Genomic DNA, 22744 nt, shown 5'->3' on the forward strand with positions numbered 1-22744 from the left:
TTAAGGAGATTTCGTGTTACACAGGGAGACTCGAGCCAAGCAAAATAATGACTATTAAAACAATTTCTAGACTGAGCAATTATGTTGTAAAGCAGATAATATCCCCAAAATAGTAACATACCTAAATAGGTAATGGTTTATCTGGATTGTTAAAGGCAGGGGAAAAAGAGGACATTGAAGGCTGTGTGTGACTGTGCATTGAAGGTCTCCTTGCACGTTATAGTGTATATTTGTGCTTTGAGGACATTGAATGTGTTTCCAGAGAGACGGATTGAGATGTTGAGATTATAGTGAGATAAAACCTCAGATTAACTCAGCGAGGTGCCTCAGTATTCCACTATTGTGTTGTGATCTCTGATCTCTAATCACTGAGGCATGTGGCAACCAGTTCACAGATTTGTTCTCAGTTCATGCTATATACAGTATTATTATATTATATTATATTATATTATATTATATTATATTATATTATATTATATTATATTATATTATATTATATTATATTATATTATATTATATTATATTATATTATATTAATTATATTATATTATATTATATTAATTATATTTATTATATTTTATTATATTATAATTTTCCAAACTGTCTATCCCAGCTTCTTGCTTCTGTAGGCACCCTTTATTTTATTTTATTTTATTTTAGTATTTATTTTTTATTAGCTATATTATCATTTTCCAAACTGTGTATCCCAGCTTTTTGCGTCTCTAGGCAAGAAAGACCCTATTTATTTAATTTAATTTATTTATGTATTTTATTAGCTATATTATCATTGTCCAAACTGTCTATCCCAGCTTCTTGCGTCTCTAGGCAAGAAAGACCCTATTTATTTAATTTAATTTATTTATGTATTTTATTAGCTATATTATCATTGTCCAAACTGTCTATCCCAGCTTCTTGCGTCTGTAGGCAAGAAAGACCCTATTTATTTTATTTAATTTATTTATATATTTTATTAGCTATATTATGCTATATACAGTATTATTATATTATATTATGTTATATTATATTATATTATTATATTATATTATATTATATTATATTATATTATATTATATTATATTATATTATATTATATTATATTATATTATATTATATTATATTATATTATATTATATTAATTATATTATATTAATTATATTATATTATATTAATTATATTTTATTATATTAATTATATTTTATTATCATTGTCCAAACTGTCTTTCCCAGCTTCTTTATTTTATTTTTTATTTTTTTATTTATTTATTTTATTAGCTATATTATCATTTTCCAAACTGTCTATTCCAGGTTTTTTTTTGCATCTGTAAGAAAACCCCTGTATATTATGTTATATTATATTATATTTTATTATATTATATTAATTATATTTTATTATATTATAATTTTCCAAACTATCCCAGCTTCTTGCGCCTATATGGGCAAGAAAGACCCTGTAGGTTGTTATGTTAAGTTATGTTATGTTATGTTATGTTATGTTATGTTATGTTATGTTATGTTATGTTATGTTATGTTATGTTATGTTATGTTATGTTATGTTTTATTTTATTTTATTATATTATAATTTTCCAAACTGTCGATCCCAGCTTCTTGCTTCTGTAGGCAACCTTTATTTTATTTTATTTTATTTTAGTATACATTTTTTATTAGCTATATTATCATTGTCCAAACTGTCTATCCCAGCTTCTTGCGTCTGTAGGCAACAAAGACCCTATTTATTTAATTTAATTAATTAATTAATTTTATTAGCTATATTATCATTTTCCAAACTGTCTATTACAGCTTTTTGTGTTTGTAAGAAAACCCCTGTATATTATGTTATATTATATTATATTATTATATTATATGAATTAAATGAATTATATTATATTATATTATATTATATTATATTATATTATATTATATTATATTATATTATATTATATTATATTATATTATATTAATTATATATTATATTATAATCACATATTTATGTACATAAATATTTTTTTTTACTTAATTAACGTAAAAAAACTAAGTTTGTTTGTGATAGTTTCTGCTTTGCGCCCCATATTGTAAACAAAACAAAACAATAAAAAAGCATATGATGTACAAAAACATTAACATTTAAGTGCCATTATTTCAATATTAATGTGTGCCATTTAGGTGACAACCGCATGGTTTATAAGGTTGGTGGTAGTGACATATTTCCAATGAAAGGGCTGAGGTGCGTTCAGGATGTAGGCTGCAGCAGGTTAAAGGTCAGTGACAGACACTGTGGTTGTGTTAAACTCTATCTAGCCAGACTGTTATTTTGAGGTAAATCAATAAGCTCCAGCAGTCATGGTCTGATTGATCAGGAGGATTTCAGTGAACTGTCCCTTCCCTCCCAGCGACATGCACAGCAACATGTCTATTTATAGAGCTTATCAATACAGCACTGAAAGGACAGACAGCGAAGCCTCTTCAGAGACAGGCAAATGCACAGAGAATACCAATAGAAGTGGGATGAGGAAAAATGTCTGATGTCATCACTGCTGCAAATGGCAGCGTTCATCAGGGGGGAAAGAATATATAATGGGGATCTAAAATAATCTACATAGAATATTCTTCAAAACTGTTGAAAATAAAATGTTCAAGTGGTAGAAATACTATTTTTTACCATCTGAAGTCTACTGAACACATAATTTAAGCAAAACAAAATTGTGTAACAAAATGTTCCCTTTAGGAAGATAACCTGTCACCATTCCCATTCATCTCAATGGGAGTTGATCATAATAGCGCAAGCAGCCTCGGAAGGGCCCTCAAAAAATTTAGATTTATTTGATTGAGATTTTCTCATTTATATGTTTTAGAATTAGAATGCACTGTAACGTTTAAATGGCCGTTGGAGAAACAGCCTTTTTACCTGTATAATGATCTAGTTTTCTCACAAACCAAAACGCATTGTTGACAATGGCCAGAATCATCATGTCTCTGGGGGCAAGTGGATTTTGACTTCCAAAAAAACGATTCATATCTTCAATAATTAGGTTGCATGATTATTGTTGGTAAAAAGGTGTTTTTCTAAAGTGATGTGGCAGTAACCGCCCATTCTATTCCACCTAAATTTGGTTCAGCTGAGTCATACCTTCCACATATAATTTCCTTTAAAGGGTTAGTTCAAAAATTTAAATAATGTTATTTATTACTCACCCTCATACCGTTCCACACCCGTAAGACCTCTGTTAATCTTCGGAACACAAATTAAGATATTTTTGTTGAAATCTGAAGGCTCAGTGAGGCCTGCATAGCCAGCAATGACATTTCCTCTCTGAAGATCTATTAATGTACTAAAAACATATTTAAATCATTCCATGTGAGTACAGTGGTTCAATATTAATATTATAAAGCGACAAGAATATTTTTGGTGTGCAAAAAAAACGAAATAACAACTTATATAGTGATAACCGATTTCAAAACACTGCTTCATGAAGCTTCGGAGCGTATTGAATCAGCGAGTCAAATCATGATTCGGATCGCGTGTGAAACCGCCAAACTGCTGAAATCACGTGACTTTGGTGCTCCGAACCGCTGAATCGATACACTGATTCGATACGCTCCAAAGCTTCACGAAGCAGTGTTTTGAAATCGGTTATCATTATATAAGTCGTTTTTTGTTTTTTTTGGCACACCAAAAATATTATAATATTAATATTGAACCACTGTACTCACATGAACTGATTTAAATATGTTTTTACTACATTAATGGATCTTCTGATCGATCTTAATTTGTGTTCCGAAGATGAACGGAGGTCTTACGGGTGTGGAACGGCATGAGGGTGAGTAATAAATTACACTATTTTCATTTTTGGGTTAACCAACCCTTTAAAACGGAAAATTCTGTCAAACATGTTGTTCCAAACCTGCCTTTTCTTTTATGTGGAACATCAAAAAGGACATTTTGAGTATTTTTGTCCATATAACGAACGTCAGTGGCCCATTGACTTTCATTGTATATGGAAAACATCCTTCAAAATATCTTATTTTGTGTTCTGCAGAAGAAAGAAAGTCATAGATGTTTAGAACAACATGCTTTTTGGCCAACTATCCCTTAAAAAAAATGAGTACACGGTGTCCCTTGACAATGGCCTATGTGTGTCAATAGGGTTTCTTTCTTGCTTTATGATTAGACACTTCCACTGAAATTTATGAAGTAAACAGAAGAAGCACTTTCTGCACATTATCTGATCAAGCCGCAAAGTGCTCTCACTCTCAACCTAAATGTCCTGCAGGAAATACCAGCGGAGGCTAGACTGAGTAACCTAATAAAGCCACAGCGCCTAAATCATCAGACGGAGCGGAAACATGCCCCTAGAATACAGCCAGATGGAGATGCTAATTGGGTTTGGACCTCCAGTCAACAGCCTTGATGCCTTTGGGCTTCTACATGCTCGACCAAGTGGCTGTATCAGGTTGGAGATGGGCTGAAGTGACAAATTCACATGGAAAGAGATAGAGCAGGTCTTAGTGAAGGACGAAATGGCAGTGAGCAGAGGAGGGAAAACCTCAGGAAAAGGTGGGAGGAGGGAAGGAGAGCTGATGCAAGTGTGTGAGCGTGAACCTGAAATGTTGCCAGTATGTCTGTGAGGTGTGTTGCCCCAAATGAGCCGGGACCCAGGGGAGAACAGAGATTTCTCGTTTGTTTCCAGGTACACCTACAGCACCGGGCTCCCCTGCCAGCGGCAATCTGAAACGAGTACTTCCCGCTGATAATGCCACAAACAATTATGATGAAACTCTGAGGGGAGCAAATACGTAGCCATGCATAAACAGCACATATAGGTAAACAAACATATTTGCACATGGAATATTTTACCCTGTTCTTTTGCAGTAAGTCACAATATTATTGCCGTAGGTTATTAGTGTAAACTAAAAATAAAACTGAGGTGAAAAAAGTAGTTTCTGTTATCGAACCGTCTTCACATGTCAGATACTGTAAGACTTGGTGACTAATTTGTATGAATTCATCAAATTGAATTTGTAGATTTTCATACTTTTATGCTTGCGTCTCAGTGGGGGTTATGTTTAGGGGTTGAGTAAGGAGGTAGACCTTCATGCTTACTTTTTGTCTAAAAATGTTCATTCTCATACAAGTCACATTATACGAATTCATACAAAATGGCCACCTTGTAAAATAGCTATGTTTTTCTGTTAGAGCGGGTTGGGACATCCTACCTACCAAGCTGAAATAGAAAACCCACTGCTGTATCTAACTAAAACTAAACAACAACAAAAAGTACACTTTATAACAGTTATTCTTGTCCTTAATTTGATTGGCTGTGCAGCATTCAGTAGCACTGGAATCAGTTCGCTTGTCTGTGTTTGGGAGTTCCAGACAGACTGTCAGTAATGCTGCCTTCATGATTGGATTTATCATAAATATGAGTTTCCCAGTTAAAAGCTGGACATGAACAGCTCCTCAAGACTGTGGGAAGCTCGGGGATAATTACAGCCCTGTCCGTCCCAAATAGCACACTTTATGCACTGTAACAGTAATGATTCAATCAGTCATGTGGCAGGATAGACCAAAGTCTGAACACCTCACAGCCCTCGTGACTTGTCTAATCAAATCATGCTTAAACAAAGGGCCTGTGTGTTACGCTGATTAGATCCAAACCACATCATGTAGCCGCAAGAGCGTTGAGCGTTGAAGGCGTCGGCCTTCCCCTCTATAAAAACTGGAACCGACCGTCAGCTCTTTGCATTCTCGCCACCACAAGGAACGGACCTCTTGGCATTTCGCCATGGAAGGGAAGACCAGCCCTGGTCTTCCCAACCCTGAGAGAAGGCCTCCACGGAGAGAGAAACCGGCAGACTTCTGGAGCGACTTTCCTAAACTTCAAAGAAACTCACCTGGGACTCACAAATCCTTAGCGAACTTCCCCGACGATTCGAACTCAGACACTTACACAAGAAGCCGTAGTAATGCAAGTATTCTATTTCACAATCAAACTGCTTGAAAAACGTTGTCTGAATTATGAATTTATATGAATTTCTTGTGGGCTCTTGGGAAAAGACTGAAGCTGTCTCTCCCTCTCTGTCTCTCTCTCTCTCTCTCTCTCTCTCTCTCTCTTGTTAATTCTTCTTCCCTTTTTATTACTCGTTAAGTTTCATGTTTCCTTGTTTGTACCATATTGTTTGTTTTCTCCTACATATATATGCATATTTCCCCGTATGAATCGTAGCTTTGTAAACTGTAGTTGTTTTATTAAAACCCAATGATTGCATTAAATTGAATCTGTATTGTTTTGCTCACAAATTCGAAGTCACTGAAGCGTAAGATCTAAGCTACCCATTTAAGCTTGATTTTCATGTAGTACTACTTCAGTAGTGCAGATCGTACAAACATAAGAGATATTATTTGTCCTGATCAAACAGATCAATGTTTCTTAAGGTTTGTAAGATTGATAATTGATGAAGAAATCAATTTGGATAAAGGTTACTTTTAAATGATTAAAGGTTCCGTAATACGTAAATTTTGTCTGTACAACAAGCAAATAATATTCATAGACTCATGAATATTAATACCATTTGAGTTAATTATTCCCCAAAACTCATTGTTGCTACAGTGGTGGAGAATTATTGTGGCAGTCTCAAACTTTGTTTTTGTGAGCAATATTAATATTCATATTCATGTGTATTTTTGGGTATTAATATTATGCACGCGCGTTTTCGTTCGTTTGTTCGAACTGTGAGACAAATCGCTCAAAGCGAACTCACTCACTGACTAGGCACAACGCCGAGCTCAGCTTAAGCATATTAACAGATGCTAATTTAGCAATATTAGATGTCCTGCAGAGATAAAGAAATCTCTGTACAGTCCGTACATGCGTAATATTGTTTTATCCCGCTTGACTTGAACGAAGAAATCTTCTTTCAAGCGGAAGATTGAATTAGAGCGAGTTTCCTCTTTTCAATAATAGGCCTAATATAATATTAAATCGTTAAGATAAACGATAACTCCTGGTTTAACATTGGATTAGCTACCCAAATCGGAGACCTAAAACATTTGACTCATAAATGCTGACTGACCGTCAGCCAGTTTGATAAATGTCTATTGGAGTTCTTTTAAATGTGACGTAAGCAGATGTTTATTCCTGTATCCACATTTTCTTGTGCAGCGAATGAATCCTGCCAATTTGTTTGTGCCAATATAGCACGAAAAGATCCGACGTGGTCTAAAAAAGTAATTGTGATTTGTGTTAATCCTGTGTGCGGCCATTATTTGATTTTTGGTCTTCAAGTCACATGAGCAGGTGCAACTCTGCGTGCTAGACACCAGAGGGCGCGACCTAACAGCTCTCGAATTACACTTCACCAAAACTTTATCCCGAGCGGGCGTAACAGCGCCATCTGGTGAGCGTTCCTCCTAACTAACTCTAGTCTGGGTGGACTCGACTGCGCCATCTCGTGGGCATTTTCGGATAGTTCTACTCTCCGCTATTAATTTTGTTTTAACAAACTTAATTTCCTTCCTAAGAAGAGCATGTGAATTGTTTATTGATTACTTATTGAAAGGTTTTCATTTATGCAATTTTACTAGAATTAGGCAGCAACCAGGTCTCCGTTCTCGCTGATTAAACACACTTATTTGAATTTGAGTTTAAAAGGAAAAATGAATTTCCTCTAGCTTAAATTGAAATTAGGTTCTTAAAGTTACTGACAGTCCACTTGAAGGAAGGACGCCACCGTGTGGCCATACCCTGCTAAGTCAGCTTACAGCTCTCTCTCTCTTTTCCCACTTCCTTTTCACCTGCAACCATAAATCACTTGATCCGGTAAACAAGCGAGTCTTAATTCATTTTTGATTTCACCTGTTTACCCTCTTTGTGTATTTATTGTAGGGCTCACAAGCATCGGTGGTGAATTGAGAATCATCTCAACGTGGTCTCCACGAGCAAGGTTGTCCAACCGACGTGACCGGCATCGGCTGTGTGTGAATCTCGGTTTCTTTTACCTCTGTCCGCCGTTGCGGCCCGCAGTGGCGACATCAGCAATTTGACACTCCAAAGCCAGTCAACCAGTTCAGCTGACACACACAAGGCAATGTCTGGCACCTGTATCTAAACCATGGCTTAATAGGGAGCCACTCTTGAAAAAGAGGGTTCTAGGGAACGTGCCAACTTTGCTGTGCTGGCTGGCGGTTGACGGGTGGGTGCTGTCAGGTTGTGTTTAAAGTCTAAACTGTTTGAGTGGGCGTAACGCGATACAGAGTAACGAAGGACCGAGGACACGGCAGTTGGGTGTTTGGGAACGCCCGGAAGGCCGACTGAGCCGCTGGTTTCCACCTGAGCGACCTCAACTCGCCCCGGATAAACTAAATGTGATAAAATCCACATTATAAGCCGAATATTAGATACTCCCCGAGTATAGCCTAAACGTTTGGCCCACCTTTCCTCTCTAAGCCGCACCCTCTTCCTAGGTTTCCTAACCCGATAGCCACACATGCTGTAGGCCCCAGAAACTCTCACGAAAGGTAGCAGGCTTAGCCCCTTTAGTGTTTCTCTAACACTCCCAGCGTTCGCGCTTGTTTTCCTTTTTATTGCAGACCAATTCATTTTTGTGTTTGTTTCTTTCCTACCTTCACTTTCCGGACTGTTGTAATCTTGTTTCTCTCAGTTCACCAAGAGACCCCAAGGAGAGCTAAGTAATAGAGTGACAACCAAGCAGCCGGCGTCACCAGGTGACCCACAGGGCTACCGCCTGTCAAAGTCTCTATTTCAGGCCGACCCAAAAATTGGCCCGCCTAATTGCCTAACTGTCTAACTGTTTACATCAGTTAGCCAAAATTCTTGTCGACGGCATGGTCCGTACAAGAGCTCGTTAACCTTAGAAAAAACTTGCATTGGCCTCTTTGTGTGTGTGTGCTGTGTTTCTCTCGCCCACAGTGAACCAGTATGCCCCGTTCATCCAGTCCCGCTGTCCCTTGGGATCGCCTAGCGGTATGGCTGGAAGCGATGACGAGCACTGTTCCGTCGGAGGACACCAGTGATCTGCAACAGCTGAGCCAGGAGGAACTGGACACAGAGCTAGACAAGCTGACGGCACACGACCCGACGCAGAGTTACTCTCACAAAGAACTGGCCAAGATCCTCGGGAGCCTCGCCCACAACCTTGTCGCCCAGGCACGGCTAAGAGAAAAGAGCCACACCGACCTGGAACAGGAAGCGGCAACATTAAAGCTCCAAGCCGAGGAGGCCCGGAGAAACCAGGCCCTCACCCAGCGTCATCTAGACCAGCTACTTCTAGAGACCGAGAAAAAGGGTGAAACGGACACAGAACGAGAGAAAGAAGTAAAAAGACTTCCAAAGGCCCTGAAAGATCTGCGTCTGGACACAGACCGCAGAGAGCAGTCAGAGAAAGACACCAGGGAAGAACTCAACGAACAGCTCCGGCGAGGCGAAGCTCTCCTAGAGAGAGCCAACACTGCATTCAAAGACAGAGATGCTAAAGCCAAAGCCTCCGAAAACCACTTGCAGGCTGCCCGAGCCGAGATCAATGAGCTGGTCCAGCAAAGACATGAGCTCAAAGATGAACTTGACCTTGTTCACAGAGAACTGAAACATTTATATAAACTGCAAAGTGACCGGGAAGGGGGAACGCACCACACAAAGTTTCCCCCGACCAGCTGGTCCGCACCTTTTAGCCAAGAACCAAGAGCTAGAAAGGGGGGTGACAACCCACTGCTAAGACTGTCACCCGCTAGCCTCCACGAACCCCCGCCAGCAGCGGAGGAAGGGAAACACTTCCAGGAAGTCAGGGCCAGCAGCCACGTAGCTCATAAAGACCTTGACAAGCTGGCCAGAAATATCCCTACGTTTAGCCCAGACCCTGCAGGAGGAGACGACGTTGACGCCTACTTGCAAGACATAGACTTTCACCTGCAGACTGTCGCTAACGCGAACACTTGGGACAGATTGTTCCTACTCAGAATCACTTCTAACCGGGACGTACGCAGCTTTCTAGACCGTCAACCAGAGACTGTTAAAGCAGACTACTGGCAGCTACGACGAGTTTTAATTCACGAACACTCTGATCCAGAATCAGACCAGGGGCTAATTGCTGCTGTGGACCTCAGGCAAGGTCGACTTGAAACCCCACTGACTTTACAGCCACACGTCTCCATCAGTCATGACAACCTCATGGCAGGACAGACCATCCCGAAGGTCTGCACCCTAGTCAACGAACAGGGAACGGTGATACCAGCATACACCAAAGGGGTCGCTGTTCGGCTCAACATGCGATGTGGCCAAACCTTAAACCACACGCTGGGCTTCTTCCAACCCTCACCTGAATGTGTGGAACTCGGACTCACACTTGAAGCCACACCCCTCACTGAAATGTCATCTTGTGTAGTCTACATCCTCTTCAACAACTGCACAGCAACTGACATCAACATTCCCAAGGCCTACCCGCTGGGATGGCTAGTGAGCCATGACTTTCATGATTTTGAACTTGAACCACCCATCATCGGGCCCATTCCACCTGCACTGATACCAGAAGGGAGTACAGATAACACGCTGTTCACTGCACCCTTCAAATTCATTGCCATCACGTCTGTCATGCCGATGACCAAAGACCAGGTGTGCCGAACAGAGCTGACTGAGGACAGTCACCTCGCAGTATACACAGTCTCCCACCAGCCTGTCGGTGAGACTGATGAACCTGCTACACCTCTCAAGACCAACCTGATCTATGTAGACGACGTTCTCATGAAGAGCACAACGGTGGCCAACCACCTGAAAGAAAGAGACTATGTTTTGAACCAACTATCCGCAGCCGGTGCCAAGATCGCCCTCCACAAAGGACAGTGGTGCCGGGCCAAGGTCAACTACGTGGGCCTGCTAATCGGATCCCAAGGCATTGAACCTCAGTCAAACTGTATTCATGCCATTCAAAACATCAAGCCTCCTACTAACACCTCTGAGCTGCGCAGTTTTCTAGGGGTATGCAATTACTCCCGACAGTTAATTGAAAACTACTCAGACATGGCCAGACCTCTAACAGCCCTGCTGAAGAAAGACTGCCCTTTTGTCTGGTCGGATGCACAAGAACCCCAACAACAACTGACCTGTCAAAGACACTTTGAACCGAATGCGTGCCAGGGCATGCCCACGGCCTACGTCGAGGGGTGCTCCTACAACCACGACGGCATCCTCAAGGCAGATGCAGATGCCGTGCCCACCACAACACTTCAAGTTGGGTCCTCAGTCATCGCAATATGCAGAGATAGCAGCTATTCTCATAGCCCTACAGATTGCATCAGCACATGACATCAGAGAACTGCTCATCCGCTCAGACTCTAACTATGCCAGACTCAGTTTCGTGTGCCACCTTCCAAGCTGGAAACAGAATGGTTTCAAGACCGCTAACAACAAGCCAGTCAAACACCAACACCTGTTCCAGGAATGTGACAACATCACAAGAACACATGACCTGACAGTGTACTGGAAGAAGGTAAAAGCACACTCAAAGCTACCAGGTCTCGACAAAGACTTAAATGACCAAACCGACGCCCTCGCCAAGTCGGGCGCACTACACGGCGACATGTGGGTACCCCCAAACCCCACATCCAGCCCCAAAGTTGCAGTGCTAACCCGCAGCAAGCGACCGGCCCCGGCTACAATGCCCGCCTCGCAGCCGCTATCGCTAACTCCGCAGATGTCCTACAACGACATTGCGGATATGCAAGCCTCTGACACTGCGCTATGTATCTCCATGATCATCAGCAATACCCTAACCCTAGGCATAGCCTTTCTCCTGTACAGGAAGTTCAACGAGATGAGAACCCGCTTCAGCCAAACTCACGACAGCTGTGTCTGGAGGTCTCCGATGGAAACCCTGGAGGGAGGGTACCACGCCAGAAGCAGATGCGAACCTCATCGAGCTGGCTCCTCAGCCACAACGAACACCTGCTATCCAACCGTCCAGATTCACCTGCCATCCGACCATTGTGATGGGGGTTGTCCGATAATGACCATAGGTCATCATCTGACAAAAAGGGGGACTGTAACAGTAATGATTCAATCAGTCATGTGGCAGGATAGACCAAAGTCTGAACACCTCACAGCCCTCGTGACTTGTCTAATCAAATCATGCTTAAACAAAGGGCCTGTGTGTTACGCTGATTAGATCCAAACCACATCATGTAGCCGCAAGAGCGTTGAGCGTTGAAGGCGTCGGCCTTCCCCTCTATAAAAACTGGAACCGACCGTCAGCTCTTTGCATTCTCGCCACCACAAGGAACGGACCTCTTGGCATTTCGCCATGGAAGGGAAGACCAGCCCTGGTCTTCCCAACCCTGAGAGAAGGCCTCCACGGAGAGAGAAACCGGCAGACTTCTGGAGCGACTTTCCTAAACTTCAAAGAAACTCACCTGGGACTCACAAATCCTTAGCGAACTTCCCCGACGATTCGAACTCAGACACTTACACAAGAAGCCGTAGTAATGCAAGTATTCTATTTCACAATCAAACTGCTTGAAAAACGTTGTCTGAATTATGAATTTATATGAATTTCTTGTGGGCTCTTGGGAAAAGACTGAAGCTGTCTCTCCCTCTCTGTCTCTCTCTCTCTCTCTCTCTCTCTCTCTCTCTTGTTAATTCTTCTTCCCTTTTTATTACTCGTTAAGTTTCATGTTTCCTTGTTTGTACCATATTGTTTGTTTTCTCCTACATATATATGCATATTTCCCCGTATGAATCGTAGCTTTGTAAACTGTAGTTGTTTTATTAAAACCCAATGATTGCATTAAATTGAATCTGTATTGTTTTGCTCACAAATTCGAAGTCACTGAAGCGTAAGATCTAAGCTACCCATTTAAGCTTGATTTTCATGTAGTACTACTTCAGTAGTGCAGATCGTACAAACATAAGAGATATTATTTGTCCTGATCAAACAGATCAATGTTTCTTAAGGTTTGTAAGATTGATAATTGATGAAGAAATCAATTTGGATAAAGGTTACTTTTAAATGATTAAAGGTTCCGTAATACGTAAATTTTGTCTGTACAACAAGCAAATAATATTCATAGACTCATGAATATTAATACCATTTGAGTTAATTATTCCCCAAAACTCATTGTTGCTACAGCACTTTCGGTCTTGTGGAAGTCCATGAGACCGTATGGTGTCCCATTTGTCATTTTAGGTTTCAAAAGAATGCTTACAAACGCTCCTTTGCAGTCAATTTGTGGCCTTGATGCACACTTTTGCCAGCCATTTTAAGTACACAAGACCGAAAGTGCACATGAAGTGTGCCATTTGGGACAGGGCCTGAAGCGAGCTCCGCAGTGGACTTCTTACCGACCGTCAAAGCGGTGTTAACTCACGAAAGTGTGGACTCGAAGGCCTATGATGGGTCCGTGGCCTATGATACCCAACTTTAAACATGGTGGAGGGGAGAACAATTGCGGTAAAACATTTTTACATTCTACAAATTAAGTAACTTTGCAACTACATGCCAACTAACTCTCACTAGAGTATCAGTAGACTGTCTGCTTAATTTCTGCTGACACTTTATTTTGATGCTCCCCAACAGACATTCTACTTCTTTCTAGTAACTTATTCTACTAACTCAAAGCCTAACCCTAACATAACAGTCTACCAATTAATGTTAGTTATTTTGGCTAGAAGTGGGTTAGCCGGACTATATCAGGCCCGAGACGGTGAAATGACGGCTATTGCTTGCTGGTTTGCATCACGAGTTCAGAAATTTTCAATAGCACATATGGCAGCATAAACAAATCTAAGAGTTCACATTAGCATTATTTTGCGGGCAAAAAGTGCCATTATCTATTTGCAGTAGTCTAGCAATGTATGAATCACAGCTCACACAGAACTCAATTTCAAAGTAAACTGCTTTCTGCCAGACAACGTGGTGAATCCACATGACCATCTTGAATCCATTATGAAAATCCTTTGCCCTCCTAAATTCCTAACTGTGAGTATTGATATTATTGCATTTTCGGCTGAGAAAATTTGCAGAAAAACTGTGACAGCACATTGGCTTGGCTATAATTATATTGGGGTCCACAGCAAGGGAGGATAACTTTCTGTTTATTTATAATATAGGGCCTACAGAGTGTTATCGTCCCCTAATGTGGACGCCAACAGTAACATTTTGTTTATTATGAGCGGGCACTGCAGTTATTTCTTTTTCAATATAGCTGGAAAAAACTTTCTGAATCGTTCAGTCAGTGATTCTAATGGCATTTCTTTCTGTTGTTATCGTTATAGTTGTGTAACTTTGAATTAGAACAATTAAAACTTTATAGATATAGATCATCCTTGGTCTGAGAATAGGCCTTTATTATTTGGGGATATTTAGTACCTTTCTTCATCCTTTTGCCAGTAGGTGGCGACAAGCGACTTTTTACCTCATTGAATCATTCACTCAATGATTTGTTCAAAACATTAGGTGCATTCCAGTCGACCGTAAGTGGACTGCGAAGTGGACTTCTTAAGTGAGATTCCAATCCGAAGGGAGCAAACATGTTCAGTTCGAAGGGTACTGCGAACGCTGTAGGGAATAAGGGAACATCGGATACATCACTTCACAGGAAGTGGAGACCGAAAAACTGTCACTGCGTGTCGCATTACCAGTCTGAACTAAAAGTTTTTTGGAAGAGTTTTTAAACGGCTCTGCGATGGATGAGTTTACGTATGCATTTGAATATGTATTTATGAATGGTTATGGCAATGAATGTTACATTCGCATATTCTATTGTATGAATATGTAAACAAATTAGAAGTGTGGAGAAGCAGCTGAGGTCTGTCATTTTTGTTGTATATTTTACTTAATTTACCTCAGGAATGTTAACTATGCTGCGTGAAAGAAAGCGTACGAGATGAGACTGCTACAATTATCAAGACACATTTAGTTAACCAAATCAAAATGTATTTTCATATTGATTGACAGTTACAGTACAGCTTAAAATCTGTTAATGGTCAATTAAATATACAAGTAGGCTATATGTAAACTAATAGACTAATACAATGTTTTGATTATATTTTTTAGATACACACTGTGTTTTTTTTAATGTTTATGCCTATTATATAATTTTACATTTGAAAGTAAAGTAAATTTCAACATTTATTTATGTTTAATGATAATCTGCGCAACCCTGTCGTTGCCTTTCTTTGATGACATTGCAGGGCGTTCCAAATGAGCGATTATTGTCAGCGAAGTCCTCTTCAACTGATATACAGTTAACACTACGTAGGGTCCCTGTCGAATGGAACGCAGCTTTTGATTCATTCAGAAGCAAACCACCACTACTGTGTTCAGTGTGTTGTTCTGGGACACGCGGCAGTTGATCTTGTCTTCGGTTTTGTAACTTTCTGTTGGTGGAACAAAATGAGACAAAAGAACTGGCAACAAATGTAACTCATTATTACTCTGTTGTTTGTTGAACAGTTATAAAAGCGATAGCATCCTTGCAAATGTGCTTTTGTTCTGAATATGCGTGTCTGTGATGGCTTGTGCGGCCTCGTTTCTGGTAAGCCGCCGTTCTGACATAGCGCTTCGAAAGCACTGCACTGTATTTACACTACGTCAACAGCGTAGCAGACTGAGATTGTTGAATAAAGTCGTTATTTTTGGGGGTTTTCACACTGAACGTATTCTCGTCGCTTCCTAAAATTAAGGGTGAACCATTGTAGTCATGTGGACTATTTTAATGACGTATTTCCTACCTTTCTGGGCCTTGAAAGTGGTCATTAAATCGTTGTCTATGTTGGGGTCTGAAAGCTCTCGGATTTCATCAAAAATATCTTCATTTGTGTTCCGAAGATGAACGAAGGTCTTACGGGTTTGGAACGACATGGGAGTGAGTAATTAATGACAGAATTATCATTTTTGGGTGAACTAACCGTTTAAAGTCGATTTATGTTCCGATTTAATATTCACTCAAGCACTTCTTGTGTGATTGGAAATTAATTGGAAAATACTATTAAAGTTGCAAGAAAAGCTGGTCAACAAATATAATAACTTTGATCGCTACATCTTATTGACTTTAATGTTATTATTATTGCATCATAGACTATTCCTTTAGTCTATTAATATTACTACTATCATATTCTGTGGAGAATAGACTACATTAACTCTCTTCATTAATCTTTTAGGCTACTCATTTGAAGACATTCATAAAAGAGATGTTTTTCAGGTCTAGCTAATTTCTTTAGAAATTTTTCAGCAATTTTGTGAAGTACAGCTACTCTCTCTCTCTCTCTCTCTCTCTCTCTCTCTCTCTCACACACACACACACACACACACACACACACACACACACACACACACACACACACACACACACACACACACACACACACACACACACACACACACACACACACACAAGCCATCAATGAAAAAGCGTAATTTCTTGGTCAGACAGTGCACCTAATCCATTTATTGGATCTAAGAGTTGCAGAGAGAAAGAGACAGACAGACATGAGAAAGAAAAGAGACTGAGATCTTTGAAGCAAAGAAAAACAAGTGAGCAGACACTCTGGAACTGACACCTCCTCTCCCACACAAAGTGGTCATCATCCAGTATGGAACAAAAACATGCTGCAGTCTGATCTAATTAACTAAAGAGCAATATTTGCTCACCCGGAGGACAGCTAATGCAGCGCTGCCTTTATATGGAACGAAGCGAGAGCAAGGAACCAAAGAAAGAGTGCAGAGCTTTCAGAGTAAACACATTTGGTGCCCTTGGAAAAAAAAATTCTATAATGTGCTTGGACGGAAATGTATGGACATAATGCAATTGAGTCTTGTGTATGTGTGTGTGTCACTTCATGTAGTCAAATGTATTTCTGATGCAAAAGCAGTAAAATATAAGTCATCCATCACCTTTTGCCTGCATAACCGTGTAAATGCAGAGCACGATGTCTGTGGTGCGACACAAAGCCCATTGTGGTGACCTTCCCTTTTGATGCGTTCTCTTGTTCTCCTTTTCTCTCTATTACCCTGTTTTGCTGAGAGCTCTCCATAAAGCTCACATTTAAATTCAGAAAACGCAGGAGCTTTTGTTTGATTCAGCTCATGTCCTGGAGGTGACAGCAGTGGCCAGGAATATTTGGATGTTTGTGTGTGTCTATGTGTGTAACTCCAGCTTACACTTTGACGCTACACTTAAATGCTTTAATAAGACTAGAACGAATAAAGGCCAGTGCTGACGTGGATGAGCTATAACTGGCCCCCTGCCACTTAGCTTTTTTCTGTCCATCTATCAGGGCTGCTAGTTCTTTATGGACACAAAAATAAATACCCTATCCCTTCAGAAAAACAGCACGGGAAGTAATGTACAAATATCAGTGAAGGCTATCTGTGAGTTAATGCCAAAAAGTATTTTTAGATGCAGAGGAGATGGGGTCTTTGAGGCTATCTAAATCTCTTGAACACTATGAAATACTATGAAGATGCAGACATAGGGCTAGATTTACTAACAGCTTGCGCCAACGCAAACACCCTTTTAGCATTAAAAAACTACGCTGTCAGTATTTACTAAAGATACAGTGAAAAACTTGCCCTAAAAAAAGTGTGGACAGAGCTGACCTTATTGCATATGCATTTGTAGGAGTTTCCCTTTCAGATGCAAAACTTATGCGAGGAGAGTAAATGAATCATGCCAGGTGATTTTACTAAGGTTTGCTCTAGTTAATTTACTGGTATTTGAGCAATTATTTACAGCCCAAAAAAGTACGTCTTAAGCCAGACGCTAATTTGCGCTGCTCTTGGTAGATTGCGTTGGTCATTATGGAAATGATCCGGCTGCGTCTGTGTTATTTAATTTGTGCGTCGTCAGTAGATCATGCCCTGAACCGTCATGTGGTACAAACCTGTCTGACTTTCTTTCTTCTGCAAAACAAAAAATAAGATATTTTGAGTTCGTTTTTGGTTACCCCATTTCCACCACATAATTAAAAAGTATTAGTCGAGACATAATTCAGTCGAAATTATGACATGCCCTATTTTCGGTGGCTTAATTTTCTGTGCATCCGTAGTACGTACTGAGGGCAATATCTATGGACTTTTAAGTTAATCAGCTAAACTAGCTAATTCTTTTTATTGTTGGTGTTTTGTCCTATTTAAATATCTAAACGTTAGTGAGGAGAAGAAAAAGAAAAACTTTTGCATTAAAAAAACATTTTATATTCTGCATATGCGATGGACATTGTTTATGCTCATCTTTGGCTTGAGTAAAAGGGCTCTATACACCGATCAGGCATAACATTATGACCTGGTGAAGTGAATAATACTGATTATCTCTTCATCATGGCACCTGTTAGTGGATGGGATATATTCGGCTGCAAGTGAACATTTTGTCCTCAAAGTTGATGTGTTAGAAGCTGGGAAAATGGGTAAGCGTACAGATTTTAGCGAGTTTGACAAGAGCCAAATTGTGATGGCTAGATGACTGGGTCAGAGTATCTCCAAAACTGCAGCTCTTGTGGGGTGTTCCCGGTCTGCAGTGGTCAGTATCTATCTAAAGTGGTCCAAGGAAGGAACAGTGGTGAACCGGCATCAGGGTCATGGGCGACCAAGCCTCATTGATGCACGTGGGGAGCAAAGGCTGGCCCTCAAATTGCTCAAGAAGTTAATGCTGGTTCTGATAGAAAGGTGTCAGAAAACAAAGTGCATCGCAATTTGTTGCGTATGGGCCGGCATAGCCGCAGACCAGTCATGGTGCCCACTGTTGGTGCTTTCGGTGGTGGACAGGGGTCAGCATCAGAGCATCAGCATCAGTGAGCATCAGAACCACAGAGCAATGGAAGAAGGTGGCCTGTTCTGATGTTTCTTTTACATCACGTGGATGGCCGGATGCATGTGTGTCGCATGAGGAACACATGGCACCAGGATGCACTATGGGAAGAAGGCAAGCCGGCGGAGGCAGTGTGATGCTTTGGGCAATGTTCTGCTGGGAAACCTTTGGTCCTGCCATCCATGTGGATGTTACTTTGACATGTATCACCTACCTAAGCATTGTTGCAGACCATGTACACTCTTTCATGGAAATGGTATTCCCTGGTGGCTGTGGCTTCTTTAATGCGCCCTGGATAATGCAGGATAATGCGCCCTGCCACAAAGCGAAAATGGTTCAGGAATGGTTTGAGGAGCACAACAACGAGTTTGAGGTGTTGACTCGGCCTCCAAATTCCTCAGATCTCAATCCAATCGAGCATCTGTCGGGATGTGCTGAACAAACAAGTCCGATCCATGGAGGCCACACCTCACAACTTACAGGACTTAAAGGATCTTGGTGCCAGATACCACAGCACACCTTCGACGGGTCAGGGCTGTTTTGGCAGCAAAAGGGGGACAATACTAGGAAGGTTGTCATAATGCCTGATCGGTGTATTTAGCAAAGCACATACAACAGACCTGAACTAGAAACGATGCAAACTGTTTTATAGAATAATTAAGTTTGTTGCACATAACCCCCAAGTTCTTGCACTTGAATGGTTTAAAATCACATATGATAAGCGGAATCGAAATGCACATGTCTTATCAAATCCATGGTTCTTGTAAATTTGGTACGAAGATTAATTCATTGGTTCTCTTGGATATAAACCTTCCTGGAAAGTGCAGTTGATTAAATGTGCATGTCTGCAATAGAAAGTGCCATTAACTGACCAGTTCAGTGAGTTCATAAAGATGCCAGATTGCTGTATAGTACTGTATATATTGTATGCACTATTTATAGAGGCATGCTTATGCTGTTAGTTACTTGAGTTACAAGTACTTAAGCTCTTGCTATAATATTTACTATTGTCAGTAACCCTTTGCACGCATGCTTGTTCCCTTTCGAAAGGGAACTCGCGCTGCGTCAGCTTGACGCTACGGGGAACGCCTCCGGCGTGACAGGTGCCTGAAATCACATTGAATCACGTCAATTCTATTGACCGGCGACAGCCTATGATGTCATCAAGGTGCGACCAGGAAGTATATAAGGGCGCCTTGCCAACATGACAGTATCTCTTCGTCTTCAGTGACTGTTTTGCCTGTATCCTGAACGTCAAGCAAGTACCAAGCTATGAAGTGTGCAGAGAAACAGCGCCACTTCCGCAGGTGTGCAGAGCCGTGTACCAGGTATCTTACACCTGATGACACTCACACGCTCTGTGTATACTGTCTGGGGGAAGAGCACGCACGGGAGGTTCTCGAGGGAGCCTCCTGTGCGAACTGCGAGCGTTTTCCGTTGAGAACGCTCCGCTCTCGTTTGGCTCTCTTCTCGAGGGGAGAGAGTTCAGCAGCTGGGAGCGGTCCCGCTCGCGCCGAGGCCGAGCGGCGCCTTCAATCCTGGGGCTCCCAGCTGGATCTGGCTCGTCGTCTAGAGACTGGTATAGTGCTTGTGGACAACGAGCCAGATCGCGAGGGGCAGACTTTGGAGGCGGAGCAGGATCTAAGCTCCTCCTCCTCGTCTGTGGCTCTTCCAGTGGAGCAGAGGATGGTTGAGTAGTCGAGTGAAGTGTTTGAGGCTTCTCAACCACCTTGTCCCATGTATGGGGAGCTGGTGGAGGTTATGGAGCGCGCCGTGGGCAGATTGCAGCTGCCTTGGCGGCGCGCTAGGGGAGATGACGTTCGTCTGAGCAGACTGGATGACCGTTATCTCCCCGCCCGTGACCAGCCGGCTCCCGGGAGTCTTCCATTTTTTCCTGATCTCCATTATGAGATTACGAGAGGATGGAAGAAGCCCTATTCAGCCCGAGTCCATCGGCGTCAGCGGGCTAATTTTGCTGACGTCGAGGGATTACCGGAAGCTGGATATGTGTCGCTGCCGCCCGTCGACGAGACGTTCGCAAACTACCTCGCTTCCGGTCGGCCATCGACACTAAGGGCTCCCACCCTGCCGTCAGATCCCCTTAGGACAACATCACGTCTGAACGGCAGGGCATACATGTCGGCGGGTCATGCTGGGGCGGCTTTACACACGATGGGAGTGTTACAAGCCTACCAGGCAGATCTGCTGAGGGACCTCGATCAGGGGGTGGGACTAACCCCTGACGCGGTGGCCGAGTTGCGCCGCACCACCGATCTCTCTCTTAGGGCCACCAAACAAACAGCTTTCGCCATCGGTCGTTCGATGGCGGCTATGGTGGCCACGGAGAGACATCTGTGGCTGAACCTGGCGGACATCGCGGGGAAAGAGAGGGCCTTTCTCCTCGATGCCCCGGTCTCGCCCTCTGAACTGTTTGGCACCTCCGTAGAGGCGGTGGTGGATAAGTTCAGGGAGGCGAGGGCGCGCTCGGCAGCATTTAAGACCTGCATCCCGCGGAGGTCCGGGACCGCGCCCAGGCAGTCGGGTGTCCCTGGTCCGTCCCAGCCTGAGGGCCGGAGACAGGAACAGAGAACCAGTGTTGCCTCTCGAGCGCCGTGGAGCGCCGTGGCCTATGGCGCAGAGGAGGCGGGACACCCGCTTCAAAAAGAGGAAGGAAGCTAGAGCTGGCAACCGGGACCAGCGTAGGCAGCGGACTCCGCCCCCGAGGGGACGCAGGTGAACGCTGCCTTTTTTCCCTTCCTCTGGAAAAAGATTTTCCCCGGGCGCTTTTAACATCAGACCGGTGGGCCTATGATGAGCAGAAATGTAAGAATTCTGACGGCCCGCCTGGCTTGGTTGTGAGAGCGCCCCCCTCAGGATGGCGGGCGGATACTAGCCTATGGATGGCTGGAATCACCGCTGGGAGCGATTGGTGAGTCCCCTCGCTGAGGGTGAAACATTTTCAAAACTATGTTTTTCAGAACTCCTATACCTTCGCTCGCCTGAGAGGTTTTCTGGGGAAATTTGGATCGCCGCTGGATCTTCGCAGGGCCTGCAGCTCCCCGTGAGTAAGCTAAGAACGATCTTCTTTGCAACATTATGATGGTTGTGTGTGAATACTTCACTTTCTGCTAGAGAGTTTGCTGCCTCTCCGTGCTATATTTTTCCCCATTGTTTGGGTAACTGAATCGCGCTCTCGCCTGAGGGCTTGTAGTGTAAGGGGCGAGCTGTGTTTTTCCTAGCGTAAAGTGAAAAGTAGCTGAAGACCGGGTACGCGCTTATGCACGAGCTGTAGTGAGATCTGCGCCCAGCTCTGCGGGGCTTTGGGAAAGGGGTTTTTTGGGCCTCATTGTGTAATATTAGAGGTGATAATATTTCTTTCCCGGGCCCTGAGTAGATCTAGTGCGGACCTATGTCGCACCACTTGGCCTAGGCTTTGTCAAGGATGGGCGCGTCCCCTTTTAATAAAGATGTTCGCCCCTGGCCTGTCTTTTTAATTAAGAACATGGTCTTGTTTATGCATCCTTGTTTCAGCCTCCTCTATTACAGAGTCGTCCGGCCAAGGCCCGCCCCCTTCTCTGCGTTCTGGGGTCACGTGTAATGCAGACGAGGATGTTGCAGGAGACAGCGACTTTGCCAGTGGTCGTGGGGTGGAATTAAGCGTCTTTCGCCGGTTTGCGACTAGACTTTATCTGCTGTTTCCGCCTTTCGGAGCTTGGTGGCCGCCATCTGCTGGCGGCCCCCGGCCTCTTCCTGGAGGATGGTACGGCCGGTGGATTTCACATTTCTGTGATATTGTTCCCTTGCTTTATGTCTCTGCTTCACCTCCTTTAGGGCCCGGGTCGAGCAGAACATCGGATAATCCTTCTGTCTGTAAGGTTCTGGTCGGATGCTCCCCTGAGGCCCGAGCATTGCCAATGGCTGACGCCCTCGCAATCAAGGT

At 42.5% G+C, this 22744-nt stretch overlaps 1 protein-coding gene across 2 annotated transcripts in view; it reads left to right on the plus strand.

The window, feature by feature from the left end:
• The window catches only part of hdac9b (histone deacetylase 9b), a 98568-nt gene that overhangs the window by 26729 nt on the left and 49095 nt on the right, over positions 1–22744 (plus strand). The gene's annotated exons all lie outside the window — the stretch shown is intronic.

Source organism: Gobio gobio, assembly GCF_949357685.1.
Source record: "Gobio gobio genome assembly, chromosome: 15".
Taxonomy (NCBI): Eukaryota; Metazoa; Chordata; class Actinopteri; order Cypriniformes; family Gobionidae; genus Gobio; species Gobio gobio.